This window comes from Peromyscus maniculatus, chromosome 10, assembly GCF_049852395.1.
Source record: "Peromyscus maniculatus bairdii isolate BWxNUB_F1_BW_parent chromosome 10, HU_Pman_BW_mat_3.1, whole genome shotgun sequence".
Lineage (NCBI taxonomy): Eukaryota > Metazoa > Chordata > Mammalia > Rodentia > Cricetidae > Peromyscus > Peromyscus maniculatus.
Window position 1 is genome coordinate 48,159,370 of NC_134861.1, and position 27,164 is coordinate 48,186,533.

Consider the following 27,164-nt stretch of genomic DNA (forward strand, 5'->3'; position numbering starts at 1 on the left):
CAGTTCTTGGAAAATGTGAGTCTAGAGTCTTCCTAGCACCCATGATTTCAGGGTCACAGTATCACACACTTTTCTCTGTACTCACCCCTGCAACACTGACTTCTCTCCTCAGATATTCAAGTACTTTCCCACCACCCAGATCCATTTGTCCAGTATTCCTCTGCTACAGTGTCGCTGTAGACCACCCCGCCTCTTTCACGGGATCGCTGCCCAAAGACCCACTCACTGAGCCCTCCTCCAGCCACTTCTAAAGAAGCTGCAACCCATCCCACACCTTTCCCTCCCTGTCTTCTCTTTCTTCCTCAGACTTGCCATCCCCATCATACGGGCCCATCTCTTTGTTTTTCTATGTCCCGATATTACAAGAGAAACTCCACCAAGTCATATTTGATCTCTGATAGATTTAGGACCAAAAGAAACCACTTCCGTAATCAACAGAATGTAGGTCCTGGATCTTCTTTTTTATCCACCTCTTTTCCCTCTCACAGGGTACTGTTGCAATTAGTAATAAATGAATGTCAACTTTTTTGCACCACCCAAAAAAAGCAGAAACTCCACTAACATTCAGTGAAATGGTTCAAAAGGAAGTGTAACAAACATCCATTTTTGTCTTTTTTTTTTCTCTTTTCTTGATCACTGAAACAAAAGCTGAGTGACCTCTTTCTTTGGCCAGCTCTACATTATTCTCTCTGCAACCCTCATCTCTTCTCCCTGGCCTTTGGTTTCTCAATATCTGAAGCATGGAAGCTTCCAGTGGAAATTTCCAAGTTTCCTCCTAGTTCAGAAGCCAAGGATGATAGACTAAATCATATCTAAATCTTTTTACATCTCCTGACTTGATAGAACTAACTAGGTACAAATTTACCTCAAAAGTCTCAAGGTCACCATTCCATACCAAGCAAAATAGGGACCCTTGCGGGAGGGGAGGGGGTTTGGGGGGGGGAACAATTTGATCATCTAAGCCTATCTAAAGGCACTCAAGCTTTAAAGGAACACCACAGATATTTCTGCCAAGCTGTGCCCCATGCCCCACGGTCACACCACTGACATGTGACAGACATTCAAAGAACAATGCCACCTCTGCCACTTATGGCATCTTCAGTCACAGGCACTTCACTCGGATCTCTAAACAGATTTCCTGTTTGCTTCCACATTAATAAAACTCGCACCTTTACCAGTCAGAATTTTTTTCTTACCCAAGCATCTGAACATCCAAAGAGATTTAGAAGCAATTAACGTTCACGAGTAACAGAGCGATCAACATGGGAATTACTAATGGGACTGGACAGAATCCAAAAGCTGATATTAGGATAATAGCATGTCTCTGACATAGGTTACGGTGCTAATTCTGCAGGGCGCAGTCTTGGTTTGATTTCAGTGGCTTTGTGGGCTGCTGTCACAGTCACAGAAGTCTGTTCTATATACGGTTCCCCACCCCCTACGACATAGATTTTTTTTAACTGCCAGTGAGAAGAAGGCATTTTTGCATCATTATAAGACAACCTCTAGCATTAATGGTATACATTGAATTCAAGTTTATTTTTAAATTGCCAACCTGACAAAAATGCTAAAATGTCATTTCCCCCCATTTGAGGTCTCTAGACTATCTTCACCTGCTAGATTTTGTAGCTAGAGGCCACAAAAATAATAGCTATGGATTTGCATCATGCTTCTCCAAGGTAACTCTCTTACCATCTTGTGTGTGTGTGTGTGTGTGTGTGTGTGTGTGTGTGTGTGTGTGTGCGTGCGTGCGCGCGAGCATACATCTCTGGAACACAGAAGGAAGGACAGGACATGCCCATTCTCTGGAGATCTGGTCCTGTCTCCTTATCCATTCTCCTGATTTGTTTTCAAAAGAATTACTCTGGTGCTCATTCCTAACAGGACTTCTGTCAGCCTACCCCACATACCCAGGGCTAAGGGAACATTAAGGAAGAGATGGAAAGCTTGTGAGAGACAGGTCGAAGAGGATCCCTGCAGATCAGTGTCTTCTGGACACGGCAAGGCTGTTGCACTCAGGCGCTCACAGCATCTGTGGTTGCCAGCACAAGACTTCCACAAGATCAAGCTAGTCAATATTCCAGCACAGATAAGGGAGGGACTCATCAGGCCTGCTCCTAACTGAGGTGCTACTGGGAGTTGGTGGCTATTCAGGCAGGGAGACGCATTTTTCTTCAGAAATATGGCCACTGGTAGATTTCCATTCTAATCAACTTTCTGATGCAGTGATAAAACTGCTCTGACAAGTAGCAACTCGGGAAAGGAAAGGATTATTTTTGGCTTACACTTCCAGGTCACAGCCTGTCATTGAGGGAAGTCCAGACAGGAACTCAAGCAGAAACTTAAAGCAGAAACCACAGAGAACAATGCTTGTTGGCTCAAACACAGACCCATGCTTATCTGGCTTTCTAATACAGCCCAGAACAACCTACTGAGGAGACAGTGCCCCTTGTAAAGGGCAGGGTCTTACTACATCAAGAAATTTCTCCAGCAGACACCTTCACAGGCCAATCTGACCTGAGAATAATCAAGACTCCCTTCTCTGGTGACTCTAGATTATGTTGAATTAACAGTAAAACCTACTTAGGACAATTGTCAATTCTCCCGTGGATGGCCACACATCTGTGTGCATGGGGACAGCACTAGCTGCACTAACTGAATTATTTAAAAAAAAAAAAAGGACATGAAAATGTTGGAATGTTAGGTGTCCAGAGGGATGGGGATGAGTATGATCAAAATATGCTGTATGTACCTATAAAATCCTTGATGAATGCCGGGCGGTGGTGGCGCACGCCTTTAATCCCAGCACTCGGGAGGCAGAGCCAGGTAGATCTCTGTGAGTTCGAGGCCAGCCTGGACTACCAAGTGAGTTCCAGGAAAAGGCGCAAAGCTACACAGAGAAACCCTGTCTTGAAAAAACCAAAAAAAAAAAAAATCCTTGATGAATAAGTTAAAAGCTATTTTTCAAGGCATATTAGGGGCTGAAGAGATGGCTCGGCAGTTAGGAGAAATTGCAGTTCTTTCAGAGGTCCCAGGTTCAGTTCCCAGCATCCACGTGGTGGCTCACAATCATCTATGACTCCAGCTCTAAGAGATCTAATACCTTTTTCTGACCTCTGTGGGCACTGCACACGCACGGTACTTAACAGACATGTAGGCAAAACACTCATATACACAAGATTAAAATAAGTAAACTTTTTCTAAAGTATACTTTACTCAAAAGCGGAGATTAAATACTTTGAGAGTTTGGGACAAAAACAAAACAAACAAAAGAATGACTCCAGAAGTCAGCAGACCACTCCCAACTTCCCAACCCTTTCACTCTGCTAAGGAAGTCCCCACGTGGTCGAGAATGGTCCAACCATTATTCTTCCCCCGTTCTAGCCTACATCACTCATTGCTGAAATCCATCATAGACGCTGTTGTCCTGTGCTCTCTCTTTGCCTCCCATGGGACCAGCTTCTTGAATCTCAGTCCTGGCATCTCTCTCTTACTTAGCCTGATGGACAAGTAGCTCAGCCTTTAGGGTCTCTGCCTCTCCTTGCCCACTCCCACCTTGGGGCTCCGGGGAAGCTCCTTCTACAGAGACTGTCTATCCCACTTGGACAGAGACTGTAGTCTACTCTGGTGTTTCACTTTGTGCATACTCATAATTTATTTTATTTATTTATTCTGGGTGGTCTAAGAAAGGCACTGTGTACCTAGAATGGATTTTCACTGTTTCTACTGCTGTGACATTAGACATCAGCATGAAATGGGACCGATATCCCTTCTTTTGTTTCTGCTTTGTTGTTGTTGTTTGTGTGTTTGCTTGTTTCTATTTCATTCATGCTTTCTTCCATTCCTTTCTCCTTCTAGCTTGGTGTTTCTGGCTGTTAAGAGAGATCCTTCTTTATAATCGAGTATTTTATTTATTTTTACCCCCATCTTCCTACCATTGACGTATGCCCAATATAAAGTGTATCTCTCTCTCTCTCTCTCTCTCTCTCTCTCTCTCTCTCTCTCTCTCTCTCTCTCTCTCTCTCTCTGTGTGTGTGTGTGTGTGTGTGTGTGTGTGTGTGTGTGTGTGTAGGCCAGAGAACAAATTCAGGTATCCTTCCTCAATAGCTGTCCACCTTGCTTTCTGGACAGGATCTTCTACTGGCCTGGGACTCACCAGGACACTAGAATGGCTGGCCAGTGAGCTCCAAAGGATTCATCTTTCACCAGCTCACCAGCTTTGGGATTATAAGTGCATGTCACCGTACCTGGCATTTTCATTTAGGTTCTGAATATCAAATTCAGGTCTTCATAATTGTAAAGCAAGCACTTTCCTCACTGAGCTCTAGCCTCAACCCCCCATATCTCACCCTTTAAAGTTCCCATTCATCCTCTAATAGAACCAGCTCCTGGTGGACAATCTGCCACCACCAGGCTGTGTGTGTTCAAAGTCTATTTTAACAATTTTAACCCACAGGATCCAGACCATCCACAGACTCATTCTTAGGGAATCCCCTGTTTCATCTCTGAGGAGAGCCCTTTAATACTCTCTGCAGGTACCCTCACTGCGAGGAGGCTCAGTATCTCAGAGCTTCCCACCTCCCACAAGTCAGACACTGCTTCCCCTCCCCAGGTAGCAGCAGTTGAGATTAAAGTGCTTCTGGGCAGTACTAATCCAATCAGGGCTGGCTCTTTCTGTCTCTGCCAGTAGGGAGGGAAAACTTCTTGGCAGAATGCCTTTCAACTCTGCTCTGCATTCCTCCTGGGGTCAGAGTTCTGTGCTCTTTTCTGATGGTCCTGCAGAAGTCAAGGTGGTTGTCACCTGCCTCACTAAACCATCCTTCTGCCATAGAGTCATGATGGAGAGGGGAGAGGGGGCAGAGATGGGGGTGAGCTCTGAGGAATGGGCAGGCAAGGGCAGACAGTGCAGTAACACATAGATTTTTTTTTTTCTAAATTTCAAAGATTTAAGAAAATCCATTTTCTAACTTTTACTCTTGCCTAAGCACCAAACTATAGCCCACCCAGTCTACCAGACAAGGATTCTTCAGGGAGCCTTTGCTTTTCTGAATCCCCCAGACTCTCTGATGAAACCCACAGACCCCTTCCAAGAATGGTGTGTGGAGGGCTGCAGAGAACATTAAAGATATTGAAATCTCTTTCTGTCCCAGGTTGAGGACCCCAGCAGGAAGTGGGGTGGTTTGGGAAGATGGGCAGGAGAACTGATAAGGGGAAGGAGGGCTATGGAATTTTGCAAAAAAGATCTGTGCTGTGAAAGTTGCAAGGTGAAGCAGAAAACAGAGTGTTGACCTTCCCCCACTGCCCTGTGGCTGCACTTCTGCCTATGCATGAGACCAGAGCTGTATCTGTGACCCAGTCAGCCCCATGCACTCACCCAGAGCCCTTCAGTGTTTGCTATATGGAATAGCTAGGAATGTAGACTTCCTTTATTTACAGCCCTAAGTAGATTTTTAACTACTCCTGAGAGAGAAGTAGACGAGCAAAGAAAGCAATCTGAGGAGCTTTCAGGAAGCTGAAGTAGTAGTAAAAACCTTGCATTGGACTGTTTATTCCTTCACCAAATATTTACAGAGCCTCTACCGTAGATCCACGGTGGTTGACAAATGACCTAAAGACCTTTCCCCACATGAAGTTAATATTCACATGTAAGGGCACACTCTAGTAGTAAGCAAGGAAGTAAATGAATGTGCAAAATTGATATACACCCTGGAAAAAGAGCAGAGAAAGTGAAGAATTGCAGCAGCATTTGCCTATTTCACATAGATTTTATTTCCATTTCATGTCAAGAAATATTTGTCACTGGACTCCAGCTACATTTCGGGTCATGGAATGGAATCAGCATATAGATCATCGATAATGGATGGAGATAGATAGATAGATTATAAATAGACACAGATAGACAATGATGATGGTGTTGATAATGATGAAGATAAATAATATACAGACAATACATACATACATACATACATACATACATACATACATACATACATGCAATTGGCCCTCTACATTCCTGGGTACTACATCTATAAGTTGAACAAACTGAAGACTAGAAAAATAAAATTGTCATCTGTTTCCCTTGTGGTGGTTTCTCAGTGATACAGTTTAATAACTATTTGCATAGCATTTGCATATTCTAACATAGATTGTATTAGTGATCTAGAGATGATGTGAAGTATATGGTAGGATGCTGCTGTGTGGAAACACCATGCTATGCTATGTAAATGTCTTAAGCAACCTTAGATTATGGAACTCACATGGGGCTCTGAAACCATTGTCCCTCATTCCACATCCCACCCACTGAGTGATCTACACAAATTGTACACTTCACCTCTGAGTTTCAGGACTGTCATCTGCAAAATGTCACTGATGAGTTGCTGTGCAGGTCGCATGTAGGGTGCAAGGAGAGGACCCTCCCCCCCCCAGAGAAGCTGGTGCTGAGAAAGTGGTAGACAAGTCACCTCCTCATCTTCTCACCCGAAAACAGAAAAGACAGAGGAACACAAAGGTCCCTTGTTTGCTTTGTTTTCACAGCCATGTGACCTTAGGAATCTTAGATTGGGTGACCTTAGAACCTTAGTGATGCTAAGTGAAGTGTGGTGGCTCACATACACAATCCCACCACTTGAGAGATTCAGGTAGGCAGATTGCCTAGAGTTTGAGTCCAGCCTGAGCTATAGAATGAGAGCTTGTCTCCAACTATCCCTCTCCACCACTCCCAACAAAGAAAAATATCAAGTATTACTTTTTAGAAAAAAATAGTCCATAGTTGTATACAGTCGAGAAACAATAAGTAAATGAAGTAAAGTCATTCCCATTGGCCATCACATAACCACAAGAGATGTCAACAGTGGCCTCAAGAATGACTCCCCAATGTATTTCAGGAAGAACCCTTTGGTGTGGGAAAATTGCATGTGATGGCTACCGTATGGAATAGACTTTGAGAAACATTGTGTTTGCTTTTTTAAAAACTGAAACAAAAACAACAGCATGTGCACCCATTTGGTACTGATGTGCTATGGAGGCTTTCTTTAAAAACACGCACTTGGACATTTTTTTTCTACAAACCAAGAAAGCGTTTCAGCAGTGATTCTTAGCCACTGGACCATGGCAACTTCTCTTCCTTTTCTTATAAAAGAGTCATTATCCCAGGACCACAGTGAAATTGGAGGAAATGCCAACATCTAAACATTTCTCGTTCCCGTGGACAGGTAATTCCCCTATTTTCCACAGAAAATGACCTCTTAAAATAGTTTTGTTAATTATTCCCTTGAAAGCCAAATCCCCTTCTAGTTATACCTGGGAAGTCTTCTACTTGAAGTCATCCAAGGTTTTATTATCTCAATCATTCACAGTGAGCATGTATTACTTTCAATAGCAAAATACACAGGGGTAGGGGTGAAACTGGAGAAGTGTTAACACACCAACGATTAGTCCAAACATTTTTAGCTTACACACACACACACACACACACACAAATGTGTGTGTGGCTTCTCATGAATACTTTCCCTCTTATTAGAGCAGGAGATAAATGCGAAGTGGGAGGGAGAACTGACCTCACTCTTCCTGGCTTGGAAGACTCGGAAGGGAGAGTTTCTGCTATGTTCTCTGAGATGGAGGAAAGGGAGAGAGAGGTTGGAGGTGAGAAAAGAAGCAGTGAAGGAAGGGACGGGAGTAAAGGAATGAAGCGAGTGTGAAATGGACAAAAGAAACCAACACGGGAGCACGAACAAAGCAGGAAGTGACGGAGCTGCCCAACCACCCGAGAGTTCCAGCATGAATGGCGCTTCCACTGCTAAGCCAAGGGAATCAAGAGCAGAACATACCCACCAGCAGGACTTCCTTTCGAACTGACTGTCTTAAGTTATAAAGCCTGACTGGCAGGGGCACCGCCATGTTTTATCTGACTACCAGTGTACAGCCTGCCTGGGAACAGAAGCTGCCCCGCCAGCTGCAGCCTCCCCCCTGGAATCAGATGGCTCCAGTAAGCCTGGCCGCTTCGCATGCCACCCTAGAGTTGGTTCGCACTAAGAGAGAGTGCCTCAGGTCCTTGGCATCACTTAGCAATGAGTATGGCAGGTGGAGGCGGCTGCCGATGTCCCAGAATTGTGTAGCCCCTGGGCTGGAACCAAGCCTTCACTCAGTGAGGCGGTCTTTCACCAGCGCCCCCAAGGCGTCAGGAACTGTAGCATGGCATTTGAGTACCATGGCAAACGGCCCCGTGTTTCTCTCTCCGGGAGCTCATCATCTCCCGAGGAGGCTAAACAAGCAAGGGTGTATGTATTTTTGTTGGTGATAATTAAGAGGGACTTGAGAGGTGACTAGATTGGTAAAGTACTCCCCTTACAAGCATGAGGACCGGAGTTCAATTCTGAACTCACGTGGAAAGAAGAAAAGGGGGGCGGGGAGCCAAATGTGGTGGCACATGTTTGTAATCCCAGTGCCAGGGAGGCAGAGACAGGTAGATTCCTCGTCTCGCTGGCGAGCCTCCTTTGTGAGATCCAGGTTAATGAGAAACCTCTCTCCAAAAGCAGGGGGTGGAGGGAAGATTTTTTTTTTTTTTTTTGGAGCCTTAGATATGACACCAAAGGTTGTTCTCTGGTCTCCACACCAACACACATGTACACACACGGAAAGAATGGAGGAGGAAGGGAGGGAGGAGGGTGGGTAAGAAAGTAGAAAGGAAGGAAAGGAGGGTGAGAGAAAGGGAGGAAGGAAAGAAGGAAGAGAAGGAATGAAGGGAGGGAGGGAGGGAGGGAGGGAGGGAGGGAGGGAGGGAGGGAGGGAGGGAGGGAGGGAGGGAGGGAGGAAGATGAAGAAGAAAGGAGAGAAAGAGGAAAGAGGGGGGGAGGGAAGCAGAAGCTCTGCTCTAGCTCTGTGGCTTAGGGCAGAGGAAATGAACTCAGGGAAGAAATGTCTGAAGCAGGAACTTTTAAGTTAAGACATGAATAACACAGAGGACGCTACCACTGCCTCGCAAAGATCCAGAGAAAGAACAGCCTGGGAGGGGAAAGTAGGATCCTCAGACTCAGCACTGGCCACATCTCCCCCATCCCTCCCTTCCAGCTAAGCAGGCTCTCTCTCAGCAATCCAAAATTCAAAAGCACACAGACACGTTTAATTTTAAAATCTCAAATTGCATACTATGCCGCTAGGAAAATATATCCCGAAACTTAGATTATTTTTAGAATAGTCCACTTGAGTTTCCTCAAGTACTTTTTTCCTCCTATTCAACCAGAAGACCCAAATAGTCCAGGTACATCAGCCTCCTCTGAATACGGAAACTGCATTCATCAGCCACTTTCCAAAAATTGGATCTTACTTCAAAGCTCAATGACTTGATTACTCCCAGAGCAGAATACATTACACTGATTACGGGATTATTCACGTGCTGTTTCCGAGAGGTTGGGCAACATTGCTCACATTCCATCCACCAACAAACAGAAGATCAGAAACGGGAAATTCAATGCTGGTATGCAAAGCACCTCCATGTTGTGGTTGTGATGCTCAGAATCGTTCCTCTTCACACATTTTGTTAAACTGATGTTGGATAGGGGAGATGCAGTAGTAATTTTGTACCATAGAGGCCACAGAAAGCAAATTTTAAGAAGTCCCAGCAAAACACAACATCTGAAATGGCTTCTATGACACATCCTCAGAATGACATATACTACATCCTCAGTAAATAGGGGTCCTTTTCACCTTTTCTTTTGAATATCAAAACCAGGAAAGTCATTTTTATATCAACAATCGACTGATATCATATTCACTGGTTCATATTTTGGTCCTTAATGGGTCTGGTGCTGTGTTTTGCACCCTCTGGCAATGGCAGCTTCATCGGGTGATACCAGGGAAAAAAATTGGCCTGGCTAGAAATAGAGTAGGAAACTTCACAGGCGGATTCCCCACCAGCCAATGATGAACACTGCATGCTCAGGATGATCAAATTCTTACTAGTTTACTTTTTTAACAGTAAAAAGGACAAGTATTAGAAAACAAAATGAAAACAGGGCATCAGGAGTTCAAATAAGCCATAACTCAGAAAGAGAGGCATAATTCTCCTGAACTCTGTGTCATTAGCTAATCAGCATGTCGCTTTTATTTTTTATTTTTTTCTGTTGGCATCTACTCACTGTCATGTCATTTCCACAAGGGCACCATCTGTATTTATAGAAGAATTATCTTCGTGGTGATCTAGCAATCTACAAACAATGGTGCTATTTAACTTTTCTTAGGGGATCAATTGTAGAATTAGGTTAAAGGATTTATGAGTCTCTTTTTCATGATGATCCTTGGGAGGATTTGCTCATGTCTCTAAGGTGGTGGAAGCACTTGAAACAAATAATCAAATATGTGTGAGTGTAAATAGTTTCGATTTATTAAAACAGAAATTTTGACATGTTCCTTGGCGTGTACATTTTGGGTGCTGACACAGATATTTTTTAAAATTGTATTTTTATTTTTAATGTGTGTGTGTGTGCGCGCGCGCGCACGCGCACGTGTGCACATAGGTGCATATGAGAACATGTGCCCTTGGAGACCAGAAGCTAGCATTAGTTCCCCTGGATCTGGAGTTACAAGTGGTTGTGAGTTACCTAACATAGATGCTGGAAACCAAACTCCGGTCCTCTGCCAAGCAATAGCCACTGGTAACCACTAAGACATCTCTCTAGCCCTATCACATGCATCTTTTAAGCCAACATGATGAGGGTCTAATGCAAGTCCAGTAAAATAATCATAAACAAACTGTTTTCTTTTTTTTTTTTTTCCTTCTCGGCTGAAAGGATGGGTTATTGCCCCGTGTGCTCTGGTTTGGCATCCTTTGGTTGAGACAGAACAACTTTGTATTATCCAAGGCCATTGCTAAGGGTTCAGTCAATACTTGCCCAACAACATTAGTACAGCAAATGCATGATCAAATCTTGCTTTCTTTGGTTCTTAATGCTAACCTTAGAGATAAAAGCCCTGGCCTAGTAATGGTTGGTCAGGAAGCGCCCACCTCTGAAGGAACCAGACATTCAGACTAGATGCCCTTCAGTTAGGTATAAACCTCATAGACAAGTGGAGGATTTCAGTGGCTGCCAAATAGGACCCAAGGAGAACAGCCTTCTGTGACACAGGAGTGTATTACTTAAGCTTTAGGTCAATACAGAAACATAAAATACAATTTGAAAATATCGAAGACAGAAGTCTCTTCATTGAATGTAATTTCTCCAGGAGCAATCAATCGCTTTGTAAACTTTAAGCAGTGTTTATAAGGGTTATGATTAAAGTAAGTATGTAGCATGCTGATAAAATGAAAAAGCAAAGCAGAAACTAATATGCACATATTTGTAGAACTCCTGCTGTGGGCCACATACTAAAGTAAGCAAAAGTCACATGAATAAGCAAAATATACAGAGGCCCTACCCCCATGGAGCTAGTATTTTCTAAAATGTGTGCAGATGAACCATCAAGTATACACTCACTAGTCATATTAAAGAGAAAATTAATATACATAACTAAATTATTATATGTGATATAAAACACAACTACTATGTTTTGCTCCCTCCCTGCATAGTATAAGTATCATTGCTTTCAAAATCTAGAATATTTCTTTTAAATCATGTGATTATTCACACAAACCAAAAAATAACTTTCCAGGATTGGAGTTTTACATTTTGTTTTTGTCAGCATTAAAATGCTAACATTTGAATGTTTTGATAATCAAATTTTGAAATATGTTAATTAAATGGAAAGTGTTCAGGAAACTAACATAGAGTTATATCTATATATATATATATATATATATATATATATATATATATATATATATATGGGAAAAGATAAGGAATTAGGGTCACTTATTCCAGGAAGTGAATTTGTTATCCTCGTCAGAGAATGAAGAAGTAAGACAATGAACTCTGGGTTTAGGCAAGACCTGTATCCATGTTCTGGCTCCACCACGATGTACTAAGACACTTTCCACAATTTGGTTTCCTTATGCAGGAAAGGAAAAGATAACAGGGAATGGATGAGGATAAGAAATACAAATTTGTTTTAATTTATTTTATTATTTAATTATTTTGTGTGTATGGGTGTTTTACCCACATACATGTCTGTGCACCAAATATGTACCTGGTACCCACAGAGACCAAAAGAGATGTTGGATCCCCTAGAACTGGAATGATAGTTGTTAGCAGTCGTGTCAGTGTTGAGATTTGAACCCCAGTCTTCCGGGAGAGCAGCAAGCCCTATGAAATGTTAAGCCATCTCTACAGCCTCAAATATAAATTTCTTAGAACTCAAGCTTCATTATAATTAGAGCTGCTGTAGAGTCTCCAGTGGTAGCAGTCCTGAGAGAACATTAAAATGGAATGCAGAAGTCTTCAGCACAAATCCCAAAATTCCCCTCATGAGTAAACTTGCACAAACTTGAATAAAACCCTACCTCAAACTTCTAAAAGTGGATTTTCTATGTTTTAAAATAGACCTGATAGAAATTATTTGTGAGAAAATAGATAGGGTGTCACTTTCACATGTCAACGTGACTGGGCAGCAGACTGCCCAATACCATGGCTAAACATTACTCCAGGCATGTTTGTGAGGGTGTTTCTCAGTAAGGTCAACATCTAGATCAGTGGGCTAGTGAATGAGGCCACCCTTCCCAAAGCCAAGTCTTCACTCAAGCCACTGAAGTCTTAAATAGAACCAAAGGCTGAACAGAACATTCTCTCTCTGCCTGGGGATCTCTAAGGTGGGTATGGTTCTTCTGCCTTTAGACCTGGACCACAACCAGATCACCAACCTCTTGCTTCTCCTGACTTTGCTTTTGTTCTCACTAGAGCTGGTAGGGACTCTTGAGTCTCAGACCACAGGCAGCAGACTGTAGGGACTTCTAAGTCTTCATAAGCCACACATGAAAATCAATCAATCAATCAATCTGTGTGTGTGTGTGTGAGTGTGTGTGTGTGTGTGTGTGTGTGTGAGAGAGAGAGAGAGAGAGAGAGAGAGAGAGAGAGAGAGAGAGAGAGAGAGAGAGAGAGAGAGCTCTATTGGAGAACTCTAATGATCACTATAAAGAAAAAAAAGACAAGAATAATTAGACTGTCTAATTAAATACACTACTAATTTTATAAGTGCTGTATTTTAGGTAAGTGTCTACTAACAGCTCATGAGTTAAAGTCGTGACACCAAGCCTGGGGGCTTATTGCCAGGTGGCGGAACTTGTAGGTAATGGGTCCTGGAAGAAGGAAGTTAGATCATTAGTGGCAAGCCCTTTAAGGGAAAATTGGGACCCCTACCCCTCCTCTTCCTCTTTGTCTGCTTCTTGATGCATGAAGGAAGCAGATTCCTCTGCCATGATGTTCTTTCCCAACAAGTCCAGAAGCAGCAGACCCAACCAACATGGGCTGAAACCTACAAAACTGTGAGCCAACATCAACACTTCATCCTTTAAAGTAATTATCTCAGGCATTGGGTATAGTGGTGGAAATCAAATAGCGTTGTAGATTTACACACTCTAGTCATAGCCTCTTACACAGCAGCTTTCACTTAACTGCCTAGAAAAGGATTTGCAAGAAACATTATGAATTTGAGTTTGGGACATTAGTTAAACTCTCCTGAATTCTCTAGACCTGAGTTATCTGTGCAGAAAATGAAAGAGTATCGATATGAGGAGGAGTTGAGAACTGATGTGCAAAGTGCCCAGGAGAGAGTCTAACACACCAGAAAGAGCTCTGATGAGACTTTCCATCATTTTCAGGCTAAGCCTGATTCAGTATTTCCCATTTACTGTGTGTATTCCAATGTTCTAAAATGCTTAAAATGAGAAGTATTGTAAATAACCTTTGAATTATCTTTAAATGATTCTTTATGGTTTGGAGGGGAAAAAATCTATAGATACATAAAACACCCAGGATGTCAAATATACAGTATCATCATTCTGCATGATCACAGCTAATACAGTTCCATCTAAATTGCAGTCTCATATTTGACATAATTATACATAACCAAACACTAATAAAAATTGCTGCCTTATATTTCAAATTGGTAATTACGGTAGTAAACATTAACAACATGTCAGATATAAGATGGTGATTTGTTCTGAAATGTATTAGAAATCATTATACTGTATGATAATTTTAATTACAGTTCGGTAGCTGGAGAGCATGCAGCAGTCTCCTTCTCCAAGTGCATGATGGGAGCTAGCCACTCTCAAGTTCTGCCCTAGCTCTGGCTGGAATTGTTTCATCATCTTTATACAGTATATACCCAGTCTCCCAGCAGAATTGGGATAGCATGAGGTTTAGAGTCATTCTTCCAGGTTTTTAATCTTTGCTCTGTCACTTTCTGGGCACTTGAATTAAGATAAAGGTAATTTCTCTGTGCCTCTGTTTTCTGGTCTTTAACATGGAAGACAGGGTCCAGTGAGATGGCTCAGTGCATAATGATGCTAGATGCCAACACCAGACAATCTCAGTTTGGTGCCCAGGCACCACAGGGTGAAAAGAGAACTAACTCAAACAACTTGTCCTCTGACCTCCACATGTCCACTATGACACATACACATACAAACACACACACACACACACACACACACACACACACACACACACACACTGAAATAAATAAGTGTAAACTCTTAGTGGAAAACAAGAATAGCTATTTCCGAGGGCTGAGTGGCAGGTCTAGTGATAACTTGGTGTGCAATGCTTAGCCTAGCACAGAGAACACAGGAAGTCATAAATACAACTAGTGACTGTTATTTTATATTAATAGACACATCACTTTCCTAAACTTTCAAGATCAAGCTCCAAGTAATATAAATCCAATGTTCTATTTAACATCAAACATGCTAAATACTCTTTTCTAGTCTTGTCTCAGGACACCATAGTCTTCAAAATAAATGCACTCTTTCTCATTTTTTTTCACACTTTCTACGTCGTCTTTTTCTTTCCCCACTCAGTGTTGGGAGTCAGATAAGAAGCTGCGTCCGTTTCACGTTTTCAGCTCTTGGGAGTGTGTGTCTTGGCTTATCTTCCCTTGACCCTTTCTTTTGTACTCTACATTAAGCACGTCTCCGCACCCACCCTGCAGTCAGCCAGCAGCAGTGGAGAAGTACTGAGGAGACTCCATGCCCCAGCAGGTCAGCACAAGAGCCCTGCAGTTCCCACCTCCACCCATACCATACCTGACATAAGCAGTGCATAGGACCTAAGTTAGCAATGGAATGCCCTCCCTGCTCGCGCTCGCTCTCTCTCTCTCTCTCTCTCTCTCTCTCCTCTCTCTCTCTCTCTCTCCACACACACACACACACACACACACACACACACACACACACACACCCCAAAAAAGGAGAAAAGGAAGGAAGGAAGGAAGGAAGGAAGGAAGGAAGGAAGGAAGGAAGGAAGGAAGGAAGGAAAAAAGACAGACTAGGTGAAATGTGCTGGTCTAACACAGAAACCGTTTTTGTTTACTTATTTCCATCTCCTTTTAAAAAATCTCTGGATCTTATATCTTGCAAGACTCTCCTGGCTCTGAGACCTCCTGTGTAAAGTGAGACAAGCCTCCCAGCACTGTGATAAAGCACCTTCCCTTTCCACATTTCCATACCATTTCAGATAAAATATTTGGGAGAAAAGACTGGACTGCTAATTAGAGAACTGTCTGGAACCACCATGAAACACATTTCCGTTGGTGCAATAAGGAACGACTCTTCATTAAAATCACTGTCCTCGGTAAGAGAAAGCTGTTTCAGGCGCCATAGATCTAATTCACAGGAGTGATCATGCAGACCCAGGTACAGTATTCATTATTAACTTAAAAAGTATGCCAAATCAATTAAAAACCATTTTAAAGGGAAGGAATAAAATTTAGTTCTACCTAACTGCAGCTCAGCTCTAATTTATCTTCCAGCCACTTTCAAGGGATTTTACTTGGTTCTTAATCTAACATTCATTGGAAAGGGTAATTCTCATGAAATTACAATGCATCTCTTGCATCGTTTAATGCAAATGTCCCTCTTCTTCGGCAATGGAGAGCGGCTTCTCCAATAAAGACTCCCTTCAAAGTGCAAAGTGGGAGAGCCCTGGGAGCTACCGGCGAAGAACAAAACAGTGCGTTTCTGAAGCCGCTCAGACTTAAAACCCTGCCCGCATCCCTGTGACAAACTGGGTTCCAAATATAGGTTATTCACAACGTGTTTGTTATACGGCGAGGCATATGAATTCCTGCCCTGTCTTTCTTTACAAACATGTCAAGACTTGTGAACCCTTAATGAAATGCAGAATTTTAGAGGCAGGAAGCTTCGAAGATGGCAGGACGGCGAAGAGGCTCTGCTTCCCGAGAGCGGGACCTTCTCAGGCTAGGGCCAGGGAAGCAGAGATACCAGGTCACCTCAGAGGTCACGGAGACCATCCTCTTTATAGTTTACAAATGAGGAGACTGAGGACCCAGCGCAGAGACTTTTCCATCTGCCCGTGTTGTTTAAGAAGCAAACACCCTGAAGCCCAGGGCTCTCACCTGCCTAGACCAGGCTGTCCTCCACTGTGGCTGAGTTGTGAATGAGACTCCAAAGCATATATATATATATATTTTAAATCCCATGGAACACCAACCCTCTGGTATCCATAAAACTATGAGGTGAGCTTGTCCCTGTAGCATATTGAGTCATGCTATGCAAATTAGTTGGAATGGGTTTTCTTTTTAAATTAAGGCCATCACCAGAAGTCTCAAACAAAGAATTATCTACTCCCTGCTCAATCACTTCCTACCATGGGACTTCCTGATGTGGCCACTGTCCATCAGCCCACCCTTGTTTGGGTTTAAAGCAGGGGTCAGCAAACATTTTCTGTTCAGGAACAGATGTGGCTGTTTCAGACTAGTCTCCATGGCAACTCTGCTCATCTCTGCCATTGTCAACAGCAGCAGATACAAGTGATGTGGAAGTAAATGAGTATAGCCTTGTTCCAATAAAACTTTTCTGGAAACGGAATTTCCTGCCAGTTCCCATGTTGTGAAGGATCCTTCTTTTGATTTTTTTTTTTTTTTTTTACTTACCCATTTGAAAATGCTAAATTCATTATTTTCTGGTAAGCTGTACAAAAACAGTCAGTGGGCTTGATCCATCTCACCTACTGTCGTTTGACCACTCTTTGGTGATGTCAGTCACCAAAAGTCCCAGCTGGGCATGATAGTCCACTCCTGTAATTCCAGCACTCAAGAGGCAAAGGCAAGAATTCTGAGTTCAAGTCCACCCTGGGCTACACAGAAAGAGCCTCTTTCAAAAAAGAAATCTGGGGGATGAGAAGGAGGGAGAGAGGGGGAGGAAGAGAGACACATTCTGCTCTTACCTTGCTGTTAGCACCTTTCTGACAAATCTACATTTTTTTTCTTAAATGCACATGTTTTCTATTTATGTTGGAAATAACAATGCAATAAATTAATGGCTCCGATGAACACAAGGCATTCCTGGGTAGATATCTTTCTTTAAATATAACTTCACAGACTGTGTAGTCACCAAACCAAGTTGCAAGATTAGATCATTACAATTAGCCAGATGAAGGAGAAATCGCCATCCATGGGAGGCTGCCCTGTGACCTAAGCTTATAGGTGCCTTGTGTAAGTATTGCTTAGTTTGGAAAAGAAATCTTTTAGCTGCACACACGGCCAATAGCAGCATCAACAAATCTGTCATTTGGAGTCATTATCCTTCTTTTGTCTGTACGATGAAGTAAAGAGGAACGCTCTATTTAAATACCTTTACACACAGCACAACTCTACTGGCTTCAGCATATTACAAAAACCAATTTTCTTACATCAACTTCTATCTACTTCTAATTCTGTAGCATAGCTCTGGGGAGTTGCTACAAGGTCTGTGTAAACTGAAAATCTAAATAACATTATGACGCCTATTACAGAACTAATTTATAATCTAATACCCCAGTTGAATTTAATATCCTATTTATTTATTCAAGCAAAATATCTGGAAAAAAATATGTCACATCATAATGTAGTTGTTATGAAAATGGAAAAATAAAACAGAATTTTAGAGAAGGTCTGATAATTGCTAGGGGCAGGTACAAGCAAGAATTTCAGAGCCCCTTACACAAAGAAGAGGCAGGAGGCCTTTGATAAATAGAATCTTTGCTTTATAACACAATTATTGTCAAATTTAGTATTTTACATCAAATTTACAACTTTACAATGTGATTCCTATTAATGTTATCTGCTTAGAGCTACTGCAGCATAAAACTGTTGGCCAACAGATGCCACCTCATCAGCTGTCTTTAACAACTCCATTCCCATCCTGGATGGAAGAGCCCGGCTTTATGGGAGCATTTATAGGCTGTGCTGCCAATACAAATGTGTAAGTGATGTGCATATATATAATACACACAGGCTAGTGGAGAGAATTACAGCCATGCTTCTCAGAATACTGAGTGTCCTACTGATTCCCCACCTAGAGAGAAGGGGGAAGAATAGAAGAAGAGAGGAAGGACAGAAGAGAAGGGAGATGTTAGTGCAATGGAGGAAGCCGGACTGCAGGAGGCAGGAGTACCAAGCTCTGGAAAGAGCCAGCATTGCGTCCTGTGGCTGGACATGCTCAGCCATCCAGGAGGCTGGAGATAACCAATGGGAAACTTTAACAGGTCCAACACAGCACTCACTCTGAAGTTCCCAGGATTCAAAGCCCAGGAGTCTCAGTCCCTTAGCAAAATGCCTACTGCTTGTTTTCTCTTAACACGGAAGCCATTTTTACAACTTAGGTAGTGATTCAGAAGAGGTACAGACCCTCACAAACCTGCGACCTACGCAACTCAGTGTCCCTTTCATTCCTCACAGAAAGCAGACTTAGCAGCCCCTGGTATCACAGGATCTCACACATTGAAGTCCTTGGGTTCCATTGCAACCATGGCCTGTCTAGATGATGAGCCCTGCTCTCGACCTCCTGTACTTTTAAAAGATTGTAAGGTTATACCTATATACTTCCAAGTTTAGCAAGTAGTGGCCCCTGTGGTCATATGTGAAGTGCATCAGAGCCCTTTGCTTCTGAAACAATTACAACACAGCTCTCAAAAGCCTGGAATCTCCTGATTATCAATTCATTCCTTTGCCTTAAAGGTTTTCTGGTCTCTGAGGGTGCTGAAATTAAACTCAAATATGCTTGGGAGAAGCAATATCTTAAGTTCTCTTACAGGATGACACTGGAAGTCTACAGAAATTAAACAGAGAAACAAGAAAGGCTCCCTCAAGGAAGACACAAAGTCACAGGAGGAGATTCAGTCCCACACATTGAAACACACATGGGCTCTCTGATCTCATACAATCTCTGAGCAAGCCCATGGGTGACACGTGTCAGCCATCTGGGCTTCATCGGTAAGGAAGGCTGAGTACAATGTGATAGGAAAAGAATTCCCAGGATTCTTGAAATGTTCTAGGAGGCACTAAGCTATGAAGGCTTCCTTCAGATTTTGGTGAAGAAGCCATACACCTTCCCTTCTAGCAGAGGGACCTCCTTGATGGGTTACCTTCCCCAAATATAGACATGAAGCCCTACTATTTCCTTGGCATACCTCCCAGTGTGGATTCTGTCTCTCCTCTGAAGCTCTACACACACACACACACACACACACACACACACACACACACACACACACACACAACACCCACCTCACTCACCCCACCCTGAATCCTGCTATCAGCTAAGGTGCTGGGGAGTTGTGCAGATCCATTTTACCTGTTCTTTCTGAAAAGTATGTATATGAAACAGAAACCCAGCTCAGCACTCTATTGATTATTACCTATAAATCTAGCGAGTCATAAAATGCTCCCATGAAATACTATCCAGGGACATAAATCTCTCAGAGGGAGAGGAAATCTGATGGAGAATAAAATTCTCTCATTTCAATTATTCCCTTGTTTAAAAGACTGACTTTCCAATCAACTAGGAACATTAATGTGAGTTGGCAGGTAGATGGGGGCAGGGTGCCAGCTGGAGGGTTAGCCAGACAGGAGAGCCAATGTGACCAGCTATGTGCCATCAGAGAGTAACTCACCTTCTCTGAGCTCCACTTCCATCACCTCTCAAGAAGAATAACAAACAGGGCTACAGGGAGATTAAATTAGATAGACTGAAACATACCAAGTCTATCTCAGCAACTCAGGATGGCAGCTGTCAGAAGGAACACATATCTACCTTTAAATTTTTAATGAAAAAAAAAAAAACCTCATTAGCAACCAAAAAGTGATCCCTACTTTCTTCCCAGAATTCCATGCGATGATCACTAAGGTGCATTCATTCATTCAGTTGATATTTGTTGCACACACCTATGGGTCAGGCTTTGTCCCAGGCTCTGGCAACTTGTCCCAGTTTGATCTCTCATTGTAAAAGGCTTAAGGTTCCACACGAGATGAAATGGATGATAGGCAAAGAATAATGTTTTTGCATAAATTCCTACACTTCACACGGGCTCAGCACTCTATCCTTCGTGACTGTTGATTGCACCTGCTTATTGTCTGGAAGCCTTTGGTGACTCCCATCACAGCTATTGCCCTTGGTTCTCAGGACCCCTGAACTGGATCACTGCCTAAATGATCGCTATACTGTACTGCTATTTTGACTCAACAAACTGACAACTCCCTTACACTGTGGATTCATATAAGAAGGGACAGAGTCTCATTAATTTTTTACTGCCCTCTACTAAAAGTATCTGCACGCAGAGTCAGCCTGCATGGCTCCATCTCTTCTTCAGAACAGACAAGCTTGCCATCAGCTTCTCTCCTAGTCCCCTAGTCCTTCTTGTGACTCCTGTGCCCAAGCAAGGACATTCCAGATACACCTTTCCACAACAAAAATGGCCAGTGGAAATGGTTGCCAGAGCACGAAAAAAAAATATGGGAAGACTGAGAAAAATGTTGGTGCTGAAATTTCTACCACTGCTGACCAACAACTGGCCAGTTCACCATCTGACCATTTTTTACCTTCCCACACTGTATTTCTGTGGTCTTCTCGAATGGAGAAAATAAAGCTTGTCCTGCTTCTTCCTGCACACTTCATCAATAAAGTGGCCCTTGGCTTCAGCAAGCCAATGGTCTGTAGGTTTGGTTTGCTTCTATTTGTTTGCTTACCCTACATGTGAGACGCAGATAACCGGGGAGCCTGGATGTGGCCAAAGGCTTGACAAAGAAATTACAAAGCCAGATACACCTGTCCACAGTCATGAGTGGTTTCTCAGGCATGCTGAAAAAGACTGACCACAAACCTCCTGAGTGGCCCTTGCACAACTCCATCTCTGGAACACAAGAGTGGGGGGTTGGAGCTGGAACAAATGACCACACACACATTCAAGATGATCAAGAAAGGTATCAGAGGGGAGAAGAAAAACAAACTCTTTCCATCTTGGGGCCCACACACATGGGCCAAGCCTTTGTTATGACCATGTCTAGCTCTCCAGACCAAAAATTAAAAGAACAAGGGAACTCAGACAAAGAATCTAGCATCCAGAACCAGGCAGACTCTCCTGCACTGACTCACACATGGTCTCCTCACTCCTGGCTCCTGCCACGGATGGTGACAAAGCTCTGGTGACACAGGCGGCACCCTCAGTCACTGCCACTGCCTCTGCAGCCTCGCCGCTCCCCCCCCACCCCCGCACAAGGATGAGTGGCTGCCATGCTCGTGTGGGCACAGGCCAGCCTCTGCTCGCCCTTCTTCTCTGTGCTCCCTATCAAAATGGCACACTGCTAGAAATGTTCTCTGGATATGTGATTTGGGGCAGATAGTTGCTGGAGTTCCCATATGCTTAAGGTACATAACTGGGCCACTGAGAAAAAGGAATTTAAACATTCTAGAAAACAGCAGGAGAGCAAATTGGCCTTTCCCTCTGAGAGCTATTATTAGAGAGGCCTAGCCCAATTCAACCAGAAAGCCAATATCCAGCCCATCCGCTCTTCCTGAGACAATGGCCCCTACGTCCACCTCCTTTCCAAATGGGATGCCCCAGGGCTCCCCGTCAGACAGGGATCTGGTCTTTCTTGCGTCCCACCGCCTTGCAGAGATCAGTGGATGTCTCTCTTCTCACATAGCAACTCCACAGTCCAAAGTTGAATTTCACATGATGCTGAGAACTCACGCAACATGGCATTCCATTTGATTTGTACTCTGTACTCGTGGAATTTGGCAGCCGGCTAGCTCTTTTCTCTGTGTACCTGCTGAAGTCACAGCTGCTGCCTAAACTTTGTAAATAAATGCTAAACAAATGCCAAATAAAGAAACCAACTTCCCAGGAAGCAGAGAGGGCAGGAGATCACAGTTTTTGTTCTCAGAAATGTGCTGTGACCTGCTTCAGCACGCACTCTGGCAGCTCCCGTGAGTCTCTGTTCTCCTGGGCCTTGGATGCTCTTTTATTTCAGAGAGGGGAGGGGGTTAGGGAGGAAAGAGAGGCGCACACGGCCATATTCTTTACTATAGAACACATTTCTGTGGAAATCGGAATAAGGTTTTTCGCTGGACTTAATCTGCAACTGTGCACTAAAAGTCACTAAAAGCGTGGGCTTCTTTCACATGACCCTCCACTCGCCTGGCTGCCTATGTGAGGACACTGTGTCTGTGTGCCTTTTGTGGGTCCTGGTCCTTTGGACCTCTGGGTCATGTTTCTCGACAGCAAATTCCTACCAAAGTGTTGAGGAGTTCATTACTCAGACAGAGTGTTCTTCAGGGTGTAGGTAACGGCAGGCAGCATTAGCCAACCATGGCTGGAGACACCTGATATTTGTCATCACGGGTAAAAAGCCACTTTTTGAGTGACTTGCCAGGCAGCCTCCTCCATCTCCATGCCCATCTCCAAGGAAACATCTATTTTACATGCAAGATGAGAGGTGAGAAGGTGGTGCATTGTGCCTGGAGAACTAAGCCTGAAGCACAGTCAGTCAGTCACATTTACTTTTCAAATTCTGGCCTCTAGTAACGCAGATCTAGTCAACTTGGTAACAATACTCAGAACTATCAGGGAAAGACAAGACCAGACCAGAAGAAATCCCATGAAGGGTACCCATCTTCTCCCCTACACCCATTGTCTTTACCACAACAGTGACTAACATTAGTAATAACTAGGTAAACGTCTGTGTGTAACATGTCCTACTAGGTGTAGGTATGTATGTTTGGATGTGGGGAGGGGGGTGCTCACCTGTGTGGTATGTGTGCAAGCCAAAGGTTGATGCGGGATATCTTCTTCAATTGCTTCCTTTTTTAAGATAAGATCTTTCACTGAACCTGGAGTTTGCATTTTGAGCTAAACTAGCTAGCCAGAAAGCCTCTGAAATTTGCCTATCTCTGCCCCTTCAACTCACCCCAGCACTGGGGTTACAGACTGTGCAACCGTGACCGCCATTTACATGGTGCTGAGAATCCAAACTCACCCACTGAGCCATTTCCCCAGCCCTGCCCTTTGTGTGTGTGTGTGTGTGTGTGTGTGTGTGTGTGTGTGTGTGTGTGTGTGTGTATGTGTGTGTGTGTGTGTGTGTGTGTGATAGCTATATCAACTGCTTGTCACAGGGCTTCTATGGCCTGGCCAAGTAAGCATTGAAAACAATTCACACAGTTACTCTGTTTCCACAATCTCTGCTTGTAACCTTTACGCTATTTTAAGATGTTTATTACATCAGTAATTTTTTTAAATGAGTGAAGGAATTACAACCCTATGAAGCAATTATGACGATTCCCATCTATCACTTAGGAAGGTATGACTCAGAAAGGTTGAGTAACTAGCCCAAATTCACACAGCTGAAAAGGGAGGCAATTCAGGTCATTCTGACACCAGAGCCATGATCTTCAAACAGCTACAGTAATCAAGCAAGGCACTGCCCTGTACTCCCCATTACTGGTTCTACTTCCCTTTCTTAGACATAACAACTTCTCCATCCACACACAAAGAAGCTTGATCACAATAACACAGACATAACTTAAATCAGTCACCTGATAAGTTTTAAGGGAAGAGAAAAGGTGCTATTGTAGGTGGCCAATGAGATTCTGGTCAATAGCTTTCAGGGAAGCCTGCCCATCATCAGGTCTTGTCACGTACCCACGTGGTTTATGCTGCATTGAACAGCACCCCATGTGGGTCTGCACATCTCACTAAGTACTGGTGTCACCTGATGCCAAGTGACAGCGAATCCAGCAATACTGGTGACACTAAATCAACGACCTCACTCCCCTTGTCTGTCCATGGCTCTGTGGACCAGGGAGGCCCTCCTCTGCCACCGGGAACTTTTCCCTTTTCAGGCACCTGCTCCGTCCTCTTGCTCCTAAATGACTGCTCTTCCAGCTGATTATTTTTCTTCCATACCCGCCTGTCATCCAACTTTTCACTTTTTAAAAAGTTTTAAAAATTTATTACTCCTGAAGTGAGGACCTGAGAATGAGCAGGCGATTAACAGAATCATTTGACTGACCTTCAGGAGCCCCAACGGCAGGTGATTGATGAAACAGCTACAGGTTTGAACAGAAGGTCAACTTCAATAATACGGCTGTTACTTCCCATGGCCCTTACAAACTAACTCGGTCGGTGGCCTTCACTTCTCCTTTGCAACAATTTTAAAGGAAAGACACATGACTGGCCACAAGGCACTCTTTTGTGATGCTCAAAGGGAACGGTCAGGACACGGTGGTGGCATTTGATCCAAGAAGATCAGGTCCTGATGTGGAAGATGAACATTCTTGGCTGCAAGGTTCACTGCTAGTTACGCTCCTCTGTAATCACTGGGTCTGGCAGGAAGCTACCTGGTTGGAGTCTTCACTTGAGCTCAAGCTGGTCCTGTGACTCACCACTGCATCCCCTTTCTCATATTCAGCATGAGAGTCATACACCTTTTCCACCCACCTTCAGATATTTAACGCATTCAGGTTCTTTTTAACTGGTAGCATTTGAACTTGAATGACATTGCAGAATAAGGAAATATCTTCATTTCAATCTCTTTTGGCAATTTCTAAGGGACATCATAGCTCATTCTTTTAATCTCATGAACACCTAGAAATGCACTTCATGTGTTCTCCATAAATAATGATAAACAAATAAAAACACCAATAATCCACCTTCCAGGTGCACTATGCTCTTTGTCCTGCATCATCTCCATGCATCTTTAAAGGGATGCTACGAAGAACGGCAGGGAAATGGTTAAGAACAGGGCAGCTACATGTACTACATGCTGACATCCTACTGCATCTGCTCACTAGCACTGTGACCTTGGGCAAGTCACTCAACCTCCCTGGGCCTCAGCTCCATACATCCAGAATGAGGCCAATAGTACAGGGCCCTCGGGATTGCTGCAAGGATTAAATAAGTCAATGCATATGACGTGTGAGAATAGGTCTGGGTACATTATAGGAGCTCAGATAAGCACTGTTGACTATTAATTTTATTAATCCAATTTTATGGATGAGGAAACCAACGCTTTAAGAGGTTAATTAAACGATGTGTTCAAGGTCACGACTGTTGAATGAAAGCATAGGGAATCATAGAGACCTGAACCTGGCAGTCAGATGCCAGAGTGTGCATTCTTAACCAATCCATTCCTTTCTTCATTACATTTTCAGCCGTGAGTTCCTTCCCCAGCCTTGGGCATCCATGGAAAATGGGTGTTTAAGTGGGCAAAGGTCCTCCCAAGGGCAATTCACCCTGTTAGAGTTAGCAGAATGTTAGTGAAGACCGTGTTCTCCAAAATGTTTCCAATGTGGAGACAGCTCTGCTCTGTCTCCTCTGACCCTTCTCAAACAATGGAAGAAACCTTCCAATCAGCCCTGAGGTAAGGTACAAGACACAGCAGAAGAGTTCTTACCCTCAAAAAAAGAAAAATTTAAGTCATCCACTGAAGCAGAGGGAAGTCAGGCTGTGTATGGTCCTTCCCTCTGGCAGGAGCTCTGACTGAAACAGTCTTGGGCAGAGAGGGAAGAAGCTCTTGCCTAAATAAACTGATTTAAGAGGCCGCAGAAGAACCAGATGCAATGGCACCTGCACATAGTCCCAACGACCTTAGAAGCTGAGGCAGGAGAATTACTTCAACTTTTAAATTCAAGACCAGCTTGTACAATATGGCAAGACCTAATCTCTGATGATGACTATGATGATGGATGATGATGGTGATGGTGATGTTGTTGATGGTGGTGGTGGTGGTGATGGTAATGGTGGTGGTGGTGATGATAATGGAGGTGGTGGTGGTGATGGTGGTGATATAGAAGGAAATAGTGTTCACTAGCCAGGTGTTTGTATGTGTTTTGTTATGTTTTGTTTTGTTTTGTTCTTTTCTGTTCTGTTTTTGACACTGATATCTTGCAGGTTATGGTTTGTGCCTTTGCATTTAGCCTGGTCCTATCCAGTCATCTTCTTTCAAAATGCAAATATGCCTAAGATAGAGAAAAAATTAAAGCCCTACCCCTGGCAGCATCTATATTCTTCCTATATTCCTTGAGTCCTTTTCCCACATTGTAAGACACCCTGGACACACCCAGGAATGAATAAGACACAGGAGGGTGAAGGGGATTTTGAAAAGAAAGCTAGAGAAAGAGAAACCAAAGCCAAGATTCCCACACCCATGAAATTCATCATTTCTGTTTTCCTGCCTTGCTGCATGTCCTTGTGAACTACAAGTGATAGACTGAGCCTCACAGAAGTTAAATGACTTGCCCAAGACCACACAGCTAATAAGAGGCCTGCTAAGATTTGAATGTGTTTATCTTCTAATCCCACTATCTTACCACCGCACCCCCTGCCTCCGTCTGCTAAGTGACCTATTCCAACAACTCATATGTCCACTGGGTCTCCATTCTAAGGCAGAATTTGTGTTAAACCATTGGGATTCTAAATGTTTCTTCCTCATATATATTATTAATCTTCCTACCCCAGCCAGAAAACTATGATCAGAGGGTCAGAGACAGAAACAGCAGAGCTTAAGGCAAAGCAAAATTATTAAATTCATCCCTCTATAGCTCCTCCACCCAAATTCAGAAGGCACGGGGCTCCATATTCCAGCCACACTCCCGTGAGGTGCAACCAAAAGCCAGGAGCCAAATACTTAGACTCATATTCTCTCTCCCATCTTCCTTTACCAGTTCTTTGCAACATGGACATATATCTGTAGAAAATACCTGCTGTAAATAAAGCCATGGTAAGGGGACCATCCCAATAGGT

At 43.3% G+C, this 27,164-nt stretch overlaps 1 protein-coding gene across 2 annotated transcripts in view; it reads right to left on the minus strand.

Annotated features, from left to right (window-relative positions):
• The window catches only part of Ppargc1a (PPARG coactivator 1 alpha), a 642,727-nt gene that overhangs the window by 454,069 nt on the left and 161,494 nt on the right, over nt 1–27,164 (minus strand). The gene's annotated exons all lie outside the window — the stretch shown is intronic.